Source organism: Heterodontus francisci, chromosome 29, assembly GCF_036365525.1.
Source record: "Heterodontus francisci isolate sHetFra1 chromosome 29, sHetFra1.hap1, whole genome shotgun sequence".
Lineage (NCBI taxonomy): Eukaryota > Metazoa > Chordata > Chondrichthyes > Heterodontiformes > Heterodontidae > Heterodontus > Heterodontus francisci.
Window position 1 is genome coordinate 55,454,990 of NC_090399.1, and position 18,858 is coordinate 55,473,847.

General features: G+C 48.8%; 1 long non-coding RNA gene across 1 annotated transcript; it reads right to left on the reverse strand.

Moving 5' to 3' along the window:
• Positions 1-884: 884 nt before the first annotated feature.
• LOC137346039 (uncharacterized) lies at positions 885-5,354 on the reverse strand. The gene is made up of 2 exons (XR_010968637.1): positions 5,258-5,354; positions 885-1,449 (listed from the first exon to the last, which is right to left on the reverse strand). It is a non-coding gene; the product is annotated as an uncharacterized lncRNA (long non-coding RNA).
• Between the last annotated feature and the right edge of the window lie 13,504 nt (positions 5,355-18,858).

Consider the following 18,858-nt stretch of genomic DNA (forward strand, 5'->3'; position numbering starts at 1 on the left):
ACAACAAGCACCACCTCCCCCCCGCCCAGCAGGCACGCACCCACAACATCCACCAGCTCCCCCGCCCAGCGCGCACGCACCCACAACAACCCACCACCTCCCCCCCCACAGCGTGCACACACCAACATCCACCACCTCCCCCCCGCGCCCAGCGCGCGCCCACACATCCATGCAAACACACACACATGCAATCAAACACACACACATGCAATCAAACACACACACATGCAATCAAACACACACGAACACATAAAGACATGCAAACACATATATACACACATGCACGCAAACACATATATACACACACAAACACATATAGACACAGACCTACCCACACAGCAAACACACATACACACAAACATGCAAACATATACATACACACAAACACACACCACAAACACATACATACACACACACGCACGCAAGCATACACGCACACGTGCAAACACACACATGCAAACACAAACGCATAGACACAAACACACAAAAACACACACACAAACACATACATACACATGCTAAAAACATAGACACACAGACGCGCAAACACATACACAGACATGCGCAAACACATACACACATGCAAACACGCACACAAATACATACATACACAGACACACAAACACATACACACACACCAAAACATTAGATTAAGTTTATACACTCCGAAATGCATGCGATATAATTTGCATCTAAGAGTTTACTATCAACTTCCTTTCTAGAGGAATACAGTTAATTATTTCTGCACCAGCTGCCCTATACTGCTCAGGATGTATATTCAGTACAGGGATGACTCTGGACTATGTTGTACTCTCTCTCAATCTCACTCTCCGGTTTAACCTCTTTCTATACAAATTAATCAATGACACTCTTTACACATAGCAAATTGACCAACTGTTATATTTCACACTATCCTGCACATCAAATGTATCCGAGTCAAACTATTCAAAGTATCTCTTACATTGTTGATTGTTTGTTCTGGAGCTCAGTTATATATATTGTCCTGATCCTCTGGAATAGCTTTCAGAACAGTCTTTCACACCAGGGAGAGGGATTCTCCATTTAACTGATGTACCTGTTTAATATGACAGAGTGATTCATCCAGTTCAGATGGAACTCCTTCTTAGTCATTCTCCCTGAAGCTGACTCTCGGTCGGTACCTAGCTTGCTATGTAAGCTCTGTTTTCACTTGAACTGATCTTTGCAGGGATGTCGAGATAGTCACCGTCATCTGCCTCTGAATTTTCCTGCAATATCAGAGGTGAGGACAGCGAGGACGGGATTGTTGTCCTTCCTCGATCGTCTGCTTTCGAAAGTTCCTTTGTTCCTGGGATCCACAGGTAAAGTATTGTTGTTTGTTGCTGCTCAACTCTCAGCTTCCCCACCTTGTAGCCATTGTTGGATTTTGTCCAGATGGTTTTGCACTGTTCAGGTCGCTGATGGGAGTGTCTGGGATTTACAGAGAGGGAAAATCGTGTCACCATCTGTATTGTTAATTTGGTGCTAAGTGACCGAGTTCAATCTTACCAATTATTTATCTAATATGTTGTTTACCAGCTGTTTTCTTCACCTGTCTTTAGTCATTACAACTAGTCTAAGAATAGAACCTAACGACTCTGAGCCAGTTGCCTCACCAGGTATCTACTCCCCTCTCCTACTCAGGAACTAAACCCTGCCGTTTGATCTCATTCTTGCTGTTCTCCATTTAGCATTGAATACGTTTTGAGCCTTTTTATTTCTCATTGCTCCCATCGACCATTTATCTCCCAATTTATAATTGATAATGTATTACTTATTTTCAGTTAGTTTCCTTGTGTTTTCTTTTTATTGGTTTATTTGTGTTTCCTTCACTGAGCTGCTACTTCTGACAATTATTTATATTTCATTACCTCGCTGTTCATTTACTCGTATAGTTAAATGACCGGACATTTACCCAGAGCTCTGCTGTGTTTCCACCGCACTTTAGATAGAGTTTGTAATGGAACAAAAGCAGCTCAACTGGAATTTCAAAAGTATGTATTTGATCAGTCTATGGTCTTTTCTAAAAGATTTAAATGTATTCACTCCAAACTCTATACATCACATGGCAATTTGATAGTAAAATTCAATCAATTACACAATTCTAGCAGCTGTAAAGAGTTCAGTTCCCATCCCCAGTTCCTGCAGTAAAGTATATTTCACATCAAATACCATCAGACTATTTTGTTTTAACCAGGTGGGTGATTCCCTATTTCTGTTCGTTTGGGATATACCCAAGGTTATTACGGGAAGCGAGGGAAGAGATTGCCGCGCCTTTGGCGATGATCTTTGCGTCTTCACTGTCCACTGGAGTTCTTTCTTTCTTTTTTCTTTTGGGCCTCCTTATCTCGAGAGACAATGGATACGCGCCTGGAGGTGGTCAGTGGTTTGTGAAGCAGCGCCTGGAGTGGCTATAAAGGCCAATTCTGGAGTGACAGGCTCTTCCACAGGTGCTGCAGAGAAATTTGTTTGTCGGGGCTGTTGCACAGTTGGCTCTCCCCTTGCGCCTCTGTCTTTTTTCCTGCCAACTACTAAGTCTCTTCGACTCGCCACAATTTAGCCCTGTCTTTATGGCTGCCCGCCAGCTCTGGCGAATGCTGGCAACTGACTCCCACGACTTGTGATCAATGTCACAGGATTTCATGTCGCGTTTGCAGACGTCTTTATAGCGGAGACATGGACGGCCGGTGGGTCTGATACCAGTGGCGAGCTCGCTGTACAATGTGTCTTTGGGGATCCTGCCATCTTCCATGCGGCTCACATGGCCAAGCCATCTCAAGCGCCGCTGACTCAGTAGTGTGTATAAGCTGGGGGTGTTGGCCGCCTCAAGGACTTCTGTGTTGGAGATATAGTCCTGCCACCTGATGCCAAGTATTCTCCGAAGGCAGCGAAGATGGAATGAATTGAGACGTCGCTCTTGGCTGGCATACGTTGTCCAGGCCTCGCTGCCGTAGAGCAAGGTACTGAGGACACAGGCCTGATACACTCGGACTTTTGTGTTCCGTGTCAGTGCGCCATTTTCCCACACTCTCTTGGCCAGTCTGGACATAGCAGTGGAAGCCTTACCCATGCGCTTGTTGATTTCTGCATATAGAGACAGGTTACTGGTGATAGTTGAGCCTAGGTAGGTGAACTCTTGAACCACTTCCAGAGCGTGGTCGCCAATATTGATGGATGGAGCATTTCTGACGTCCTGCCCCATGATGTTCGTTTTCTTGAGGCTGATGGTTCGGCCAAATTCATTTGGCCACTGGAGTCGTACCAGATGATTGGAGGGTGGCAAATGTTATTCCCTTGTTCAAGAAAGGGAATAGGGATAACCCTGGGAATTACAGACCAGTCAGTCTTACGTCGGCGGTGGGCAAATTATTGGAGAGGATTCTGAGAGACAGGATTTATGATTATTTGGAAAAGCATAGTTTGATTAGAGATAGTCAGCATGGCTTTGTGAGGGGCAGGTCATGCTTCACAAGCCTTATTGAATTCTTTGAGGATGTGACAAAACACATTGATTAAGGAAGAGCAGTGGATGTGGTGTATATGGATTTTAGCAAGGCGTTTGATAAGGTTCCCCATGGAAGGCTCATTCAGAAAGTAAGGAGGCATGGGATACAGGGAAATTTGGCTGTCTGGATACAGAATTGGCTGGTCCATAGAAGACAGAGGGTGGTAGTAGATGGAAAGTATTCAGCCTGAAGCTAGGTGACCAGTGGTGTTCTGCAGGGATCTGTTCTGGGACTTCTGCTTTTTGTGATTTTTATAAATGACTTGGATGAGGATGTGGAAGGCTGGGTTAGTAAGCTTGCCGATGACACAAAGGTTGCTGGAGTTGTGGATAGTGTGGAGGGCTGTTGTAGGTTGCAACGGGACATTGACAGGATGCAGAGCTGGGCTGAGAAGTGGCAGATGGAGTTCAACCTGGAAAAGTGTGAAGTGATTCATTTTGGAAGGTCGAATTTGAATGCAGAATACAGGCTTAAAGACAGGATTCTTGGCAGTGTGGAGGAACAGAGGGATCTTAGATTTTGTTTTAGATTTAGATTTAGAGATACAGCACTGAAACAGGCCCTTCGGCCCACCGAGTCTGTGCCGTCCATTAACCACCCATTTATACTAATCCTACACTAATCCCAAATTCCTACCACATCCTCACCTGTCCCTATATACCCCTACCACCTACCTATACTAGGGGCAATTTATAATGGCCAATTTACCTATCAACCTGCAAGTCATTTGGCTGTGGGAGGAAACCCACGCAGACACAGGGAGAACTTGCAAACTCCACACAGGCAGTACCCAGAATTGAACCCGGGTCGCTGGAGCTGTGAGGTTGCGGTGCTAACCACTGCGCCACTGTGCCGCCCACAGACGTGGGGTCCACGTCCATAGATCCCTCAAAGTTGCCACCCAAGTTGATAGGGTTGTTAAGAAGGCGTATGGTGTGTTGGCTTTCATTAAGAGGGGGATTGAGTTTAAGAGCCGCGAGGTTATGCTGCAGCTCTATAAAGCCCTGATTAGACCACATTTGGAGTATTGTGTTCAGTTCTGGTCGCCTCAGTATCGGAAGGATGTGGAAGCTTTAGAGAGGATGCAGAGGAGATTTACCAGGATGCTGCCTGGACTGGAGGGCATGTCTTATGAAGAAAGGTTGAGGGAGCTAGGGCTTTTCTCATTGGAGCGAAGAAGGATGAGAGGTGACTTGATAGAGGTGTACAAGATGATGAGAGGCATAGATAGAGTGGATAGCCAGAGACTTTTTCCCAGGGCGGAAAGGGCTATCACCAGGGGGCATAATTTTAAGGTGATTGGAGGAAGGTTTCGGGGAGATGTCAGAGGTAGGTTCTTTACACAGAGAGTGGTGGGTGCGTGGAATGCGCTGCCAGCGGTGGTAGTAGAAGCAGATACATTAGGGACATTTAAGCAACTCTTGGATAGGTACATGGATGATAGTAGAATGAAGGATATGTAGTTAGTTTGATCTTAGAGTTGGTTAAAGGATCGGCACAACATCGTGGGCCGAAGGGCCTGTCCTGTGCTGTACTGTTCTATGTTCTATGTTCTCTTTTACAGCTAACGTGATGACAATTGTGATCCTGTCCCGGGGAAAGTGCGGTCTCTCCAGATGTATCACTCACTACCTGGTCGCCATGTCGGGGGCGGATCTACTGGTCGTTATCACTGACGTGATATTTTTTCGGATTAATGATTATTATTTCCCGAATACCTTCCTGTTACTCACCCCTGTGTGCTCTTTCAACATCGTCCTGCTTCGTGCAGCCACTGATATTTCTGTCTGGTTAACAGTCGCTTTCACTTTTGATCGTTTTGTTACTATTTGTTACCAGAAACTGAGGACTAAATATTGCACCGAGAAAACAGCAGCTGTAGTTATAGGAACTGTGTGTCTGCTGTTCTGTTTAAAAAACATTCCCTGGTACTTTATATTTGAACCCTACATTACAATCGACAACAGACCCTGGGGCTGTTATCAAAAGCTGCAGTATTACACATTAACTGCATGGAGAGCATTTAGCTGGATTGACCGCTGTCTCACCCCACTGCTCCCAACATTCCTGATATTACTGCTCAATGCTCTGACCATTGGACACATTTTGGCGGCCAATCGAGTCCGCAGGAGGCTGAGAGGCAGAAAGAATGAAATGGATCATAATGATCCGGAGATGGAGAGCAGAAGGAAATCTATCATTTTACTGTTCGCTATATCCGGAAACTTCATACTACTATGGATGACGTATGTGATATATTTTCTATTAATACAAATTACAAACCATTATTATTTAACAGATTTCAATGACCCGATGACTATCGCAGACTATACCAGCTACATGCTCCTGCTTTTAAGCTGCTGCACAAACACGTGTACTTATGCAGTGACCCAGACTAAATTCAGAGAGGAGCTGATGAATGGCATAACATCTCCAGTGAGAATAATATTTAAATTATTGAAACATAGAAAATAACACAGGAATTCCCAGCACTGAATCTGAATTGCATCTCATATCCCATTCCAATGTTATTTGTGTCTCATGTCTGAACTGAATGGATTCCACCTCTGCCTCACTCTGCTCCAGATATAATGCTGGGCAATATCTGACACAGGCTGTATTTTCAATGTAGAAATCAGTGACAAAGGCAATATCCAGATGGTAATAGGGGTAGGCATTTCACTGGATTAAATCCTAGTCATGAACCCATGAAGATAAAAGACGCAGCACTGAGGCATAGGCTGGTTGAAAAATGTCCGGGTAAATAAAGAATCTGCATCAGAACATGTGGGAAATACTAGGGGCATGTGAAAGTAGAATAAGCCTCTCCCCGATTGATGTCTAATAAAATCAGGAGATGAAGGGCAAATGTCTGTGAATTACTTGCAGAAAAATAAACAGATCATCATAGTGAAGGGAATTTGCTGTTTGGACTTGTTCTCTCTGGATTTCGGAAACAGCCTATCTTTCAGAATCAGCTCTGTGAATTTTTGGACACTCAGTATTGAGGTTAGAACAATGACACTTCTGAACATGTGTCTATGAACAGCAGCTTTTCCAGTTGTGATCCTCTGCACTTGAGTCTATAAACAGTGGTGTTTCCTGCAGTAAGACTCCTCGGCTTGTGTCTCTGAACAATAGCCTTTCTGGTCGTGAGTCCTCAGGAATTGTATTTCTGAGCAGTGATGTTTCCAGCAGTCTCCTGTCCTGCTATGTATGAACAGTGATGTTTTGAGGAATATGTCCCATCTACCAGTGTCTGTAAACAGTGATGTTTCCTGGAATATGTTCCCTTTACCAGCGCCTGTGAACAGTGGCGTGACTCACAGCAGCAAGTCCCCTGTATCTGTGTCTATTATCAGTGGTGTTTGCAGCAGTGAATCCCCTGTATCTGTGTCTATTATCAGTGGTGTTTGCAGCAGTGAATCCCCTGGATCTGTGTCTATTATCAGTGGTGTTTGCAGCAGTGAGTCCCCTGTATCTGTGTCTATTATCAGTGGTGTTTGCAGCAGTGAGTCCCCTGTATCTGTGTCTATTAACAGTGGTGCTTGCAGCAGTGAGTCCCCTGTATCTGTGTCTATTATCAGTGGTGTCTGTGATAGCTTGTCACCTGTCTCTGTGTCCATGTTTGCAGCTGTGAGTCCCTGCATTGTTGTCAATGAAAAGTGATGCTTTCAACAGTGCACTTCCTGTATTTATGTCAATGAGGAGAAGAAGTGTGAAATGCTGAGCAGCAGCAGGGGGAGACGGCAGCTGAATTTCACTTCAGGAAGAAGTGGACTAGTTAGTCCAGGGCCCACTGTCAGGTTTCTGTGATCCTCGGACGGGGTGGGTTGTGGGAGAGGGTGTGCACCGTGACAACAATAACATCCGAGCAATGTGAGCAATAAAACAGTTACACTAGCACCGAGCTCTCCTCAACAGTTACTGAGGTTTCAGTTAGCAAAAACATTCTGACTCTCCATTTCACTGGGATACTGTCACATTGACATAAATCATTCAATTCTCCATATCCAGTCAATTCTGCAGAAATGAAAGGAAATACTTCTGTATATTTGCCCATCGTATCTGTGCCGGCCATCAAGCACCTATCTATTCGAATCCCATTTCCCAGCACTTGGCCCAAAGCCTTACATGCTCTCACGTTTCAATTGCTCATCTAAATACTTAACTTTTGTGAGGGTTCCTGTCTCTGTCACCCCTTCAGGCAGTGTGTTCCAAATTCCAAACATCCTCTTGGTGAAAAAGATTTTCCTCAAATCCCCTCTAAACCTCCTGCCCCTTATCTTAAATCTATGCCCCATGGTTATTGACACCTCCACTAAGGGAAAAAGTTTCTTCCTATCTACCCTATCTGTGCCCCTCATAATTTTGTATACCTCAATCAGCCCCCCACCCTACCCTCAGCCTTCTCTGCTCTAAGGAAATCAACCCTAGCCTATCCAGTCTCTCTTCATAGCTGAAATGCTCCAGCCAAGGCAACATCCTGGTGAATCTCCTCTGCATCCTCTCCAGTTCAATCACATCCTTCCAATAGTGTGGTGACCAGAACTGTACACAGTACTCCAGCTGTGGCCTAACTTGCATTTTATACAGCTCCATCATAACCTCCCTACTCTTATATTCCATGCCTCGACTAATAAAGACAAGAATCCCATGTGCCTTCCTAACCACCCTATCTACCTCTGCTGCTGCCTTCAGTGATCTATGGACAAGTACACCAAGGACCCTCTGACCCTTTGTCCTTCCTAGGTTCCTACCATCCATTATATATTCCCTTGCCTTGTTAGTCCTCCCAAAATGCATCACCTCACACTTCTCAAAATTAAATTCCTTTTGCCACTGCTCTGCCCATCTTACCAGCCCATCAATAGCGTCCTGTAATCTAAGGCTTTCCTCCTCACTATTTACGACACCACCAATTTTCGTGCCATCTGCTAACTTACTGATCATACCTCCTATATTCACGTCTAAATCATTAATGTACATGACAAACAGCACCGATCCCTGTGGTACATCACTAGTCACAGGCTTCGAATCGCAAAAACAACCCTCGACCATCACCCTTTGCCTTCTGCCACGAAGCCAATTTTGGATCCAAATTGCCCTGGATCCCATGGGCTCTTACCTTCTTGACCAATCTCCCATGCGGGACCTTATCAAAAGCCTTACTGAATGCCATGTAGAGAACATCAACAGCTTTACCTTCATCTACACACCTAGTCACCTCCTCAAAAAATTCAATCACATTTATGAGACATGATCGCCTCCTGACAAAGCCATCCTGACTATTCTTGATTATTCCCTGCCTCTCCAAGTGGAGATTAATCCTATCCCTCAGAAGTTTTTCCAATAGTTTCCCTACCACTGATGTTAGACTCACTGGCCTGTAATTACCTGGTTTATCCCTACTACCCTTCTTGAATAATGGTACCACATTTGCTGTCCTCCAGTCCTCTGGCACCTTTCCTGTGGCCAGAGAAGATTTGAAAATTTGTGTCAGAGCCCCTGCAATCTCCTCCCTTGCCTCACATAGCAGCCTGGGATACATCTCATCTGGGCTTGGGATTTATCCACTTTTAAGCCCACTAAAACCGTTAATACCTCCTCCCTTTCAATGCTATTTTTTTCAAGTATATCACAATCCCCCTCCCTGATCTCGATACCAACATTGTCCTTTTCCATCGTGAACACAGATGAAAAGTAATTATTTAAAATCTCACTACGTCATCCAGCTCCACACACAGATTGCCGCTTTGGTCCCGACTGGGCCCTACTCTTTCCCTGCTTATCCTCTTGCCCCTAATATACCTATAAAATACCTTGGGACTTCCCTTTATCTTGCCCGTCAGTGTTTTTTCATGCCCCCTCTTTGCTCTCCTAATTACTTTTTTAAGTACACCCCTACACTTTCTATACTCCTCTCAGATCTCCACCATTTTCAGCCCTCTGAATCTGCTGTATGTCTCCTTTTTTTTTCCTTATCCAATCCTCTATATCCCTTGTCATTGAGGGTTCCCTGGACTTGTTGGTCCTACCTTTCACCTTTACGGGAACATGTTGGCCCTGAACTCTCACTATTTTCTCTTTGAATGACTCCCACTTGTCTGATGTAGACTTTCCTGCAAGTAGCTGCTCCCAGTCCACTTTGGCCAGATCCTGTTTTATCATATTGAAATCAGCCTTCCCCCAATTCAGTATCTTTATTTCTGGTCCACCTTTGTCCTTTTCCGTAACTACATTAAATCTTAGAGTTATGGTCACTATCCTCGAATTGCTCCCCCACTGACACTTCTACCATTTGTCATCCTGCTCTGCCATTCAATAAGATCAGAGCTGGGATGGTGGGATTGTCTTATGAGGAAAGATTGAGAAAACTGGGCTTGTATTCTCTAGAGTCCAGAAGAATGAGAGATGATCTCATTTAATCTTCCAAAATTCTTCCAGGACGTGACAGGGTTAATGTAGATAGGATGTTCCCCATGGCTGGTGAGTCTAGAACCATGGGACATAGTCTCTGAATAAGGAGTAGACCATTTAAAACTTAGAACTTCTTCACTCAGAGGTCTGTGAATCTTTGGAACTCTCTACCCGAGAGTTCTGTGGAAGCTCAATCATTGTGCATGCTCAAGACAGAAATCGAAAGATATGTGGATGCTCATGACATCAAAGAATATTGGGATAACTCAGGCAAGTGGTATTGAGGTAGATGATTCACTGTGATCTAATTGAATGTCAGAACAGGCTGGATGGGCTGAATGGTCTACTCCCGCTCCTATGTTCCGAGCTGATCATATACATCAACTCCACCTTCCCACACAATCCCCATGTTCCTGAAGTTCATCAGTGCACAAAATCTATCAATCTCTGTCTTGAATACACTCAGCACCTGAACATCCACAGCCCTCAGGGATACAGAATTCCAAAGACTCACAACCCTTTTAGTGAAGATATCTCTCCTCCTCTCAGTCCAAAATGGTCGACCCCTAATTCGGAGACTGTGACACCTCGGTGTAGCCAGATGAAAAATCCTCCCAGCATCTACCATGTAAAGCCCGTTAAGGAATTGATCTGCTTCAATTAGATCATCTCTCATCCTTCTAAATTCCGGGAACATTTTCCTCATCGACTTAATCTCTCTTCAGAAGATATTTTCTCGATCCACGAATCAGACCAGTGAATCTTTGTTGCACTCCCTCTAAGACAAGTCTATCCTCCCTGAGGTAAGGAGACCAAAATCACATGCAGTACTCCAGGTGTTGTCACACCAAGATCCCAGGTTATTGTAAATGCAATTACTCTGATACTCCAATTCCGTTATTATAAAGGTTAACATTGAACATTCCTCCCTAATTGCTTGCTTTGTTTGCACACAAACTTTCTGTGATCCTTGTGCAAGGACATCCAGGACCTACTGAATAATAACATTTCAAAATCTCAAACCATTTAAACATCTTGTTTTTGTATTCTTCCGACCAAAGTGGATAACTTCACACTTCCTCACATTATATTCCATCTGCCATGTCCCTGTCTGCTCACTGAACCTGTCTATATCCCTTTACAGTGTCTTTACATTTCCTTCTCAGCTTAATGTGAGCTCTTCTGGAAAGTCGCAGAATGTCTTACAGCTTCCAGCAGCCATGTATTGGTCGCTGGAGAGTTCACTCACTGCCAAGGCCAACGTCTTCACATTGAGCCTGGACCATGATCTGAGTGAACCAGCAGCCTCAGCTTTCAGTGATCCAGACAAAGCTGAGGAGAACGAAAATGTGACGGCTCAGTGTGTGAGGAACCAGCAGCCTCGGGGCCTAGTAATCTAGACCCAGCTGAAGAGTGTGTAAATGTGAGGGCTCAGTGTGTGAGGAACCAGCTGCCTCGGGGCCTAGTAATCTAGACCCAGCTGAAGAGTGAGTAAATGTGAGGGCTCAGTGTGTGAGGAACCAGCAGCCTCGGGGCCGAGTAATCTAGACCCAGCCGAAGAGTGAGTAAATGTGAGGGCTCAGTGTGTGAGGAACCAGCAGCCTCGGGGCCAAGTAATCTAGGCCCAGCCGAAGAGTGAGTAAATGTGAGGGCTCAGTATGTGAGGAACCAGCAGCCTCGGGGCCTAGTAATCTCGATCCAGCTGAAGAGTGTGTAAATGTGAGGGCTCAGTGTGTGAGGAACCAGCAGCCTCGGGGCCGAGTAATCTAGACCCAGCTGAAGAGTGAGTAAATGTGAGGGCTCAGTGTGTGAGGAACCAGCAGCCTCGGGGCCTAGTAATCTAGACCCAGCTGAAGAGTGAGTAAATGTGAGGGCTTAGTGTGTGAGGAACCAGCAGCCTCGGGGCCTAGTAATCTAGACCCAGCTGAAGAGTGTGTAAATGTGAGGGCTCAGTGTGTGAGGAACCAGCAGCCTCGGGGCCTCGTAATCTAGACCCAGCTGTAAAGTGAGGAAATGTGAGGGCTCAGTGTGTGAGGAACCAGCAGCCTTGGGTTTCAGTGATCCAGACACTATTGACCATAGTTTTGAAAATGATAACTGAAGTGAACTCCAGGGCCTATTTGCTCCCTGGACTGGTTGATGTGGAAATGTAGAGGGAGCTTTACTCTGTATCTAACCCGTATTGTACCTGCTCTGGTAATGTGTGATCAGACAGTGAAGAGAGAACTTTAATCTGTATCTAACCTGTTTATTTAAAGGGAGCTTTACTCTGGATCTAACCCCATTTTAAATTTTTTTTTTTTTAAATGTGGTCTTTATACCCCAGGCCCCTTTTATATAGTTTATGTCGAGAGGGCCTTTACTCCTCAGGCCCCTTTACATACATATTTTTAAAAATAAATTTATTAAAATCAAATAAATAAACAAAAAACTCAAATTAAAATGCCTTTCTCGACGTCGATTCCGCACTCCTGTCCCTGCGGTGCCCACCGGTCGCGGAAGGCCTCAAGCGTACCGGCGGGCATCGCATGCTCCTTCTCCAGGGACACCTGGGCGTGAATGTAACTGTGGAAGAGGGGCAGGAAATCAGGGAGAATGGACCCCCTGATGGCCCGCAGCCTGGACCTGTGAATTGCCACCTTTTGACCAGGCACAGGAGCAGACCGACGAGGAGATCCTCCTCCCAGCCCATGTCCCTCCGTAACGGGTGCCCAAAGATCAGGAGCATGGGACTGAATTGCAGCCAGAACTTGAGGAGCACCCCCTTCAAATACTCATAGAGGGGCTGCAACCTCACACACACCATATATACGTGGAGCACGGACTCGTCCAGGCCGCAGAAAGTACAGGTGGCCTGGGAGTCCGTGAACCTACTTAAAAGTCTATTGCTCAGGACTGCCCTGTGCAGCACCCTCCACCCCAGGTCCCCGATGTAAAGGGGGAGGACTCCCACGTAGAGAGACCTCCATCAGGGTTTCCCCTCCCCGCCAGATGGCCGAGGCATCTTCGGCCGGCTGTCGAGGGCGAGGAAGTGGAGTGTGTGCAGGAGCAGCCCGTACAGGACACCCCACTGCGCCGATTGGAATGACACAGAGGGCATTTCCGAGAGGCAGTTCGGGTTGTGCGGGGTTGGCACCCGAGGAGGGTTTCGGGGCCTGGGTCCGATGAGCAGTTCTGGCGGAGCAGGGGTCAGGTCGGCCGGGAGTGCTCCACTCTCCCGAGCCCCCTCGCAACCCGTAGTCAGGGGTGTCCCGGGGGCTTCGGCTACTCCTCCGCCCGCCGGTCCATCCCTGGAGTCGGCCACCCGGACAGCCGAGGCGCTCTCCTCCACCGGTGGGGGAGCGCCCTGACTGGAGGCGACCATGTTCCAGACTCTGAATTGATCCCAGTAAAAGACAGGCAACTCCCTCAGAGAGGCACAGCTAATGGTCTCCGCCGGGAGCTACGTGTCGTCTTGAAGGCAGTGACACTGGCGGAAAAAATACGTCGCCCACCAACTGGGAGGACGCTCAATGTGCGGGTATCTCTGCAGGTCCAAAGGTGGAGAGTCGCAGCCTGGGTTCGGATGCACACCAGCGACTGGCCGCCCTCCTCGATTGGGAGACTCAGGACCGCGGCAGAGACCCAGTGTTTCCTCTTGTCCCAGAAGAAATCGACGAGTTTCTTCTGGATCTTGCTGGCGAATGCAGGGGGCGGGGCCAAAGTGACCAACCGGTACCACAGCATCGAGGCCACCAGTTGGTTTATGACCAGTGCTCGGCCCCTGTAGGAAAGCACTCGGAGCAGTTCTGTCCAGTGCCCCAGCCCAGTGGTGACTTTCGCCTCCAACTCTTGCCAGTTTGCCAGCCAGGATTCCTCAGTGGGGCTTAGGTGGACTCCCAGATAGAGGAGGTGCGTGGTGCTCCACGCAAAAGGTGTTATCTCCTCCGGCAGGGAGTCCACCTGCCACTGACCCACCAGGAGTCCGGAACATTTCTCCCAATTGATCCTCGCGGAGGACGCAGCAGAAAAGGTCTGCTGGCAGTCGCGAATCTTCCGCAAGTCAACGGGATTTGTGACCGCGAGGAGCATGTCATCGGCGTAAGCCGAGAGGATGACCCAGATGGCCGGCTCGCGCAGAGCCAATCACGTCAACCTCCTGCGAAGCAGGCACAGGAACAGCTCCACGTAGATGGTATCCAATTGGCTGGACATGCGGCATCCCTGACGCACTCCTCTCCCAAAGCGAAGGGGCACTGTCAAGGACCCGTTAACTTTGACCAGACACTCTGCAGCGGGGTATAAAATTCAGACCCAGGCCACCAAATGCGGCCTGAGTCCAAAAGTGCGCAGAGTCCCGAAAAGGTATTTGTGATCCACGCTGTCGAATGCCTTCTCCTGATCGAGGGAGTGAAAGGCGACCAACAGACCAGTCCTCTTGGAAAGATGGATCAGGTCCCGGACCAGGTGGATGTTGTCCTGGTTGGACCGGCCCGGGACCGTGCTGGACTGGTCAGGGTGGATCATGTGGGCCAGCAGGGAGCTCAGGCGAATAGAGATAGCCCGGGCAAAGATCTTATAATCCATGCTGAGGAGGGAGACCGGACAAACGTTTTTAAGCAGGCAGAGATCGCCCCTCTTCAGCTGCAGGACGATGACCACCCTGCACAAAGAGAGGGGCATCTCCCTGGTCGCCAGGCGTTCCCCCAGGACCCGCATGTAATCATCCCCCAGGACGTCCCAGAATGCCCTGAGGAACTCCGCAGTCTGCCTGTCCAGCCCCGGGGATTTGCCCCTCGAGAGCTCATGGAGGACACCGGTCAGCTCCGCCAACGTGAGCGGAATCTCCAATCCTTCGATGCCCTCCAGGCTGACTTCCGGCAGGTCCTCCCACAAATGCCTGCGCGCGTCCTCGCTGGACGGATCCGGACAGAACAACGCACTGGAATATGTACGGACCAGGAGGCCCATTCCTTCCAGATCCGTGATGGAGGATCCGTCGTCAGCCAGCAGCTCGATGAGCTGCTTACGGACCCTGCGCAATTTTCCCAGTGAGTTGAAGGGTGAGGCGCAGTCCAAATCTTCCAGGATCTGCATCCACGACCTCACGTATGTGCTTCGGGACCCTATGAGCTGCAGGTCCCTCAGCGCACCCTTCTTCTCTTTGTGGGCCTGCCACAGGGCCGGATCCGCAATGGCATGACCGAGGCAGGACTCCAAGTCGAGCACCTCCCTCGCTAGGTGCCCGTTCTTGGCTTCCTTTCTCTTGGTCGACCCCTTCGCGTACTCCTGACAGAAGACACGGATGTGAATCTTGCCCACATCCCACCATAGACTCAAAGAGGGGATGCTTCCTTCTCCAGTCAGCCCAGAATCGATGGAATGAGTCCTCGAATCGCTCGTCTTCCAGCAGCCGGTTGTTAGACTGCCAGCACGTGGACCCCACCTGTGTGCAGAGTGAAGTGAACTCCGCCCACACCAGCTGGTGGTCCGAGCACGGCACTAGCCGCATGGAGGCCACCGAGACACAGGAGACGTTCGCCTGCGAAAACTAGAGGCGGTCGATTCGGGACCCTCCTCCTCCAGACCACCATGTGAAGGCACTGGAGTCGGGATGGAGATTCCGCCAGACGTCCACCAAGTTAAGGGAGCTGATCAGTTCCCAAAACTTCTCCCCTGACGCTTAGCCGCGCTGGGGACCAGAGCGATCCCCCACCTCAATGGTCCAGTTAAAATCGCCCCTGAGAATGATGTACTCGCCGCTATCGATGAAGTTCAAGAGAGCGGACGCTTCTTCAAAGAAGCTGGCTTGCAACGCGCCGGGCCTGGGTGCGTACACGTTCACAAACTGGAGCGGCACACTACCCAGACAAACGGCGAGGTGGAGCAAGCAGCTCGGCACAAGTTCCTTGACCCCCAAGATCTCCGGCTGAAAAGTCGGGCCAACAAGATAGCCACCCAGCTAGAAATAGGGGTGAGGTGACTCATGTGGACCCCACCCTGCCACTCCAGGAGCCAGGTAGCTTCGTCTCCCGGAACGGTGTGGGTTTCCTGCAGAAAGCTCATCACATATCTCCCTTCCCTGAGGACTGAGAGATTGTGAGACGCCCTGCTGTCGTTGATGTTGAGGCTGGCTATGGTTATCTTCATGTCAAAGGTACTTAAAACCTGTCACCAACACCTCACTTTGAGGAGGGAGTGGAAGTGCACCTGGCCTTCCACTCCCCCAGCATCCCATTGAGGAACATATTAAATCAGCGCCTTTCAACCAGTATCACGCCCGCGTCCTTCCCCACTTTCTTGAGGGCAGCACGGACAGATTGGATGATCAGCACCAGATTCAACCAACAGCCGAGGGCCAGCTGAACTTTGTTGCGGCAACCCCTGCATGCCACGAGGAAATCCGGTAGTTTCGCTGTGGGGATGAGAGGAGACTCGGTGGGAGGCACGAGGGACACCACCATCTCATTGGCGATGGAATCAAGATCGTCCTCCGTGCCCCACACCAAGTCCCCATCCTCCTCCGGGTCATCACCGCCAGCGGCCGACACACCCACCACACACTGTGGGGCGGACGTCCCAGCCGCACCAGCTGGTCCCGCCTCCATCATGATCTCACCCCCAGGATCGATGGCGGAGGAGTTCTCTCTGGGTTCTAGAATGGAACTGGAGCCTGTGGGTGCCAGCGGTTCAGGACCCCCCTGCACCTCCGTCCCCAGGCCAATGAGTGGTCCAGGGGAGATGGAAGTGCCCGACTCCAGGAATCCAGCCGGAGCCGGGAACGAAGGCGGAGAGAGAAGGCGATTTCCCATCCCGTCAGTGCCCATAGGACCAGCAGACAGGGAATTACACAGATTGGCCTCTGGGCCAGGTACATCCCGGGCGGCAGAGTCAGGCTGTTGGGAAGGCGGCCCCTCACGGCCTCGCCCTCACCCAGGACACCCAACCCATCGGCCAAAGGAATGATTTCTCCCGTACGGTCCACAGACTCCCCTATTAGGGGCGGTTCCCCCACCTCAGGAGTTGACAAGATTTCAGGGCCATCTTCCCCACCTCCGTTCTGAGGGGTGGAGGGGTCCCACCCAGGGCTCGAGGCCCTGATCGTGCGGGCGGCAGGGGGAGCCTGAGGACCCACGCTAGGAGATGGATCCCATGGTTCAGGGCCTTCTTCAGAGGAGGGACTTCTCCTTCTCCTGTTTCGGGAGGGGCGCGGAGGCTCAGAGACCTCCATGTCATCAGGGGCCTCTGCCTCTGCGCCCAGCTTTTGCCTGGTCACCCTGGGCCTGAGCCAGCCCTGGGGCAGGTAGATTCCCCGGGAACGGGCCTTGGGCTGATCTCAGGCTGGGGTTGTACCACAGTGTCCAGGGGATGCGCCTCTCGATGTTTATTTTCCCTCCGCGTCTTCCCTCCACTTGGACGGGCACCTCCCTCCCCACCAGAGGCTGTGAAAAACACAGCCTCCGGCACCAACTGAACGGTGTCTGGTGGAGGTGTAGACCCTCCGCTAAGGGAAAACTGTTCTTCCTATCTAACCTATCTATGCCCCTCATAACCTTGTATACGTCAATCATGTCCCCACTCAGCCTTCTCTGCTCCAAGGATAACAACCCTAGTCTTTACAGTCTACCTTCATAGCTGAAATGCTCCAGCTCAGGCAACATCCTGGTGAATCTCCTCTGCACCCTCTCCAGTTCAATCACATCCTTCCAATAGTGTGGCAACCAGAGCTGTACACAATACTCCAGCTGTGGCCTAACTAGCGTTTTATTCATCTCCATCATAACCTCCCTGCTCTTATATTCTATGCCTCGGCTAATACATGCAAGTATCCCATACGCCTTCCTAACTACCTTATCTACCTGTGCTGCTGCCTTCAGTGATCTATGGACAAGTACACCAAGGTCCTTCTGACCCTCTGTATTTCCGAGGGACCTAGCATCCATTGTATATTCTCTTGCCTTGTTATTCCTCCCAAAATGCATCACCCCACACTTTTCAGGATTAAATTCCATTTGCCATTGCTCTGCCCATCTGACCAGCCCATCTATATCTCCCTGCAATCGAAGGATTTCCTCCTCACAATTTAAAATACCACCAATTTTCGTGTCATCTGCAAGCTTACTGATCATACCTCCTATATTCGCGTCTGAATCATTAATGTACACTACAAACAGCAAGAGCCCCAGCACTGATCCCTGTGGTACACCAGTGGTCACAGGCTTCCAATCATAAAAACAGCCCTCGACCATTACCCTCTGCCTCCTGCCACTAAGCCAATTTTAGATCCAATTTGCCAAATTGCCCTGGATCCCATGGGCTCTTACCTGCTTCACCAATTTCACATGCGGGACCTTATCAAAAGCCTTAGTGAAATCCATGTATACTACATCAACAGCTTTATCCTCATCGACACATCTAGTCACCTCCTCGAAAAATTCAATCAAGTTAGTTAGACACGATCTCCCCCTGACAAAGCCCTGCCGACTATCCCTGATTAATCCCTACCTCTCCAAGTGGAGTTCAATCCTGACCCTCAGAATTTTTTCCAATATTTTCCCAACCACTGATGTTCGACTCACCGGCCTGTAATTACCTGGTTTAACCCTGCTACCCTTCTTGAATAATGGTACCACATTCGCTGTCCTACAGTCCTCCAGCACCTCTCCTGTGGCCAGAGAGGATTTGAAAATTTGTGTCATAGCCCCTGCTATATCCTCCCTTGCCTCTCATAACAGCCTGGGATACATTTCATCTGGGCCTGAGGATTTATCCACATTTAAGCCCGCTAAAACAGCGAATATTTCCTCTCTTTCAATGCTAATATGTTCAAGTATATCACAATCCCCCTCCCTGATCTCTGCACCTACATCATCCTTCTCCAAAGGGCACACCAATGAAAAGTAATCATTTAAAACTTTACCTATGTCCTCTGGCT